Source organism: Lipophrys pholis, assembly GCF_963383615.2.
Source record: "Lipophrys pholis genome assembly, chromosome: 16".
Lineage (NCBI taxonomy): Eukaryota > Metazoa > Chordata > Actinopteri > Blenniiformes > Blenniidae > Lipophrys > Lipophrys pholis.
The window spans coordinates 28,019,364-28,024,030 of NC_137634.1; positions in this window are offsets into that span (position 1 = coordinate 28,019,364).

Genomic DNA, 4,667 nt, shown 5'->3' on the forward strand with positions numbered 1-4,667 from the left:
GATTGATTAAATCAGTTTAGTATTCAGCTGGTTATGATTGATTAAATCAGTTAGTATTCAGAGAGTTATGATTGATTAAATCAGTTAGTATTCAGCTGGTTATGATTGATTAAATCAGTTAGTATTCAGAGAGTTATGATTGATTAAATCAGTTAGTATTCAGTTAGTTATGATTGATTAAATCAGTTAGTATTCAGCTGGTTATGATTGATTAAATCAGTTTAGTATTCAGCTGGTTATGATTGATTAAATCAGTTAGTATTCAGAGAGTTATGATTGATTAAATCAGTTAGTATTCAGCTGGTTATGATTGATTAAATCAGTTTAGTATTCAGAGAGTTATGATTGATTAAATCAGTTAGTATTCAGTTAGTTATGATTGATTAAATCAGTTAGTATTCAGCTGGTTATGATTGATTAAATCAGTTAGTATTCAGAGAGTTATGATTGATTAAATCAGTTAGTATTCAGCTGGTTATGATTGATTAAATCAGTTAGTATTCAGAGAGTTATGATTGATTAAATCAGTTAGTATTCAGAGAGTTATGATTGATTAAATCAGTTAGTATTCAGCTAGTTATGATTGATTAAATCAGTTAGTATTCAGAGAGTTATGATTGATTAAATCAGTTAGTATTCAGCTAGTTATGATTGATTAAATCAGTTAGTATTCAGCTGGTTATGATTGATTAAATCAGTTTAGTATTCAGTTAGTTATGATTGATTAAATCAGTTAGCATTCAGTTAGTTATGATTGATTAAAGTCTCTGACACTTCATTGCTCCTGCCCAGCAGATTAGACTGAGCTGAGCGGACGACCGATGCCACCGCCACGCCACACCACGCCACGCCACGCCACGCCACGCCACGCCACGCCACGCCACGCCACGCCACGCCACGCCACGCCACGCCACGCCACGCCACGCCACCGCTACGCCACGCCACGCCACGCCACGCCACGCCACGCCACGCCACGCCACGCCATGCCACGCCACACCACGCCACGCCACCGCTCACCAGCCGCCAAGAGGTGGTAGTGTTTGATGAGGCGTCTACTCTTTATTATGTCTATTGTGAAAACCAGCCCAAACCACCAAGTTGCCAGACATCGTGCAAACCCGCAAAATCATACTACATGCAAACGAAAACACACCCAGAGCTTCATATCGGCATCGAATAACCATAGAAATGATCGATAAAGAGGTTTTTGTAAATTACAACCGACAAGGGCGCAGTAAATCAACCATAAGCTACACAAACTGCAAAATGAACCTCTGGCATCCCAGCGCCAGGCCCTGCTTAGTGATAATGCTGACTGCACTTTTAATCCATGTGGGCCTCATAGATTTTGTTATTTACATCACAAAGGACCTGTATGAGGACGACATGCAAAACAATTTAAAACAAAACGAAATTACGCACATATAGAGCGCCTCTCCCTCCCTCTCTTCCTTCTTGTCTTTCTTTCTTTCTCTCTGTGTAACAACATTACTGGAGCCACCAGACACTGCCGCCGTCTTTTTTATCCCTGACAGGAGGGGAGCAGGATCCAGGGGATCAGACCCAAGACTCACAGAGTGGAGTTACGACGGTCCTACTACCCGACCCCCCCACAGCACCGGGACCCCCCCACAGCACCGGGACCCCCCTACAGCACCGGGACCCCCCCACAGCACCGGGACCCCCCCACAGCACCGGGACCCCACTGCAACGGCACGGCCCTTAAACTCCAGACTGAGATTGGTTCATCATCAGACCAACGCTCATCATAGACTTTTCTTAGTATTTGTACTTATCTGGCCTGTCTGCCTCTCTCTCTCTCTCTCTCTCTCTCTCTCTCTTCTTTTCCTCTCTCTCTCCCTCTTCTTTTCCTCTCTCTCCCTGTCCTATCCCATGTACTTCTCCCCCCAACCGGTCAAGGCGGATGGCCGTCCTTCCAGAGTCTAGGGTCCGCCCCACGGTTTCTTCCTGAAGAGGGAGTTCTTGAACTTCTCTCCATGCGAGGGAGTTTTTCCTGGCCACTGTTGCTTGTTACACCTGCTGCTTTGGAAGGTTTAGTTGGGTCCTGTTGTTCTCTATCATTGTAAGAGCGCTTTGAGATGTTTGTTGATGTGATTTAGCGCTTTACAAATAAAATTGAATTGAATTGAATTCCTTCTTTTTTTTCTCCTCGCTGCTTTCCACACCTGCGGTGCTGAAAGACACACTACTACCTGCTGCACAGCAGCTGATTGAGTTTTTAATTCAACGAGCAGAAGCCAGAGAATCAGCAGGCTGCAGTTACCAAAATCAGTCCCAGTGTAAATAAGCGCATGTAACTCTATATATGTATTTCTATAGATAGGTGAGCGGTGCAGAAGTATCATTGAAAGTTACAGAATTCTTTTGATTGCAGTGATTTCCTCAAAAAGGTTGTACAACAAAATATTAAGTTAAGGATACTATCAGTTTTGTTCAGGCCTGTTTCATGATTTGTTTTTTTAAATAATTCTGTTCAACTACAATTAAAAAACAATGTCTGATTTTCATTGCTTTTGTCCGATTGAAGTTATTTCTGTGACCATTATGGGTTTTCCTTTCATTAGCAGAGGGGTACTAACAATCTTGTCCAGGTGTCTATAAATACATTCAAACAGAAAGTTATAAAAATGAGATTTTAAGCAGAAACTCGTCCTGTGTGCTTTAGGCCATCAGGTACCGAGTAGAATTGTGTGTGTGAGACTACAGGAGGCATTCAGGTACCGGCTGCTCAGTAGAACAGTGTGGGGCAGCTGTGGCTCGGTTGGTAGAGCAGGTGACTCTCAATGGGAAGGTTGCAGGTTCAACTCCCCTCTTTACCAGTTCACATGTGGAAGTGTCCTTGAGCAAGATGCTGAGCCCCAAACTGCTGACAGGCCGCTCTAGGTTTAGTTTGCCGCTCTAGGTTTAACCTGTCAGTGTCGTATGAGGATGTGACTCACCTGAAGCTCTGCCCTCATTCTGCTGCAAAGCCGACAGAAGGTCTCTTCTCTGTCAAACACACACACACACACACAATGAGAGGGGGGGGGGAGAGAGAGAGAGAGAGAGAGAGAGAGAGAGAGAGAGACAGAGACAGAGAGACAGAGAGAGAGAGAGACAATATTAAAAACTCACCAAATGTGGACAAAAGCAGCGCAAATATTTTTCACCAGTTCAAAGTATTTTTTCCCGCCTGACGAAAACCAAAATAGCCCAATCGTGCGGAAAACCGCCCAACCTGGCAACACAGGCTTTGCTCCATCCCACATGCTGAAGGGTGTCGGGCCTCAACGCTGCGATGCAAAACATGATTGGAATATGACTGATACTCTCCTGAATGTTCAGATGGGGTGTAACTCTCTACAAACCAGACTCCAAATGCTTTCATTTCTTCTTAATTTAACTTTGGAAAGTTATGCAAGTACGGCAAGTAGATATTAGCAAGCTGCTGTTAAAATATCCTGTTTAAAAATGTTTTGTTCGTTTAAAGACCACATCATGAATTGGGTGGTATTACAATTCTAATAAATGCATCCACTCACCTTATTTCTCCTGCTCCTCTGGCTTCCCGCCTGCTCCTCATCCAGAAAGACCCACCTGACCACTGCCAGGTCTGATCCCCAGCCCGCTGACAGAAAGTAGTCCTCCTTCTCATTCTCATTCTTCTCACCGCCCCAGGATTGTTCTGCAATCGGGTGAACCACTTGCTCAAGTTTTAAAATCTTCCATTGTGGTGCACCTTGAGGGAGGCTTCCACAACATCATAATTATTATTCCTTTATCAAATTAAGACCAAATTTCTAGAACTATTTGTGCCGGGCATTGATATTGTAGAGACACTCGGGATTCTGATCCGTTTTTAAGAAATTCAGTTATTATTTTATAACTAAGTTATGTTGACATATTGAAATTTCCACCTCATTAAACTGGCTTGCATTAGACTACCAATAACTCATATCATCAAATTGAAATCCAAAAAGTCATAATGGAAAGTGGAAGTAACCAATACAAAGCAGTTAGGATAACTTGTTGGCCATATCACCTATTACATTGTATGCTTTGTACATGCTCCACACTGACTGACCACTGGGGGACATGTACGGCAGGATCCCACCCTAGTCTGGGTTTTTTCATCTTTTTTCTTTTTCTGCTTTAATTAATTAATAAATTTTCGTTGTCTCTTTTGTCCTGTTTTGTTTTGTTCTGATTTGTGAGTTGTGTTCTGTTTTCTTGTTTTGGTTTCTGTCTTGTATCTTGTTTTTCATCCAGAACCCTGTTCTTGTTTAACTTGTGCTGATCAGCTCTGATCTGAATGTTTCTCTCTTTCTGCCTCATCGACTAGTTTTCCTTTCTGTATTTTTGTAATTCATTATGTTCTCCTGTCCTGAAAAACATTCTCTCACACACACACACACACACGCACGCACGCACGCACGCACGCACGCACGCACGCACGCACACACACACACACACACACACACACACACACACACACACACACACACACATATGCAGAACTTCTTTTTCTTTGGAACTTTGGAAACTTTGGAAATGACAGGTTTCACAAAAAGAACAACCCACTTAAGCCCACAATGTGACACAACACGGTCATTTTGACACACTCTGTGTGTGTGTGTGTGTGTGTGTGTGTGTGTGTGTGTGTGTGT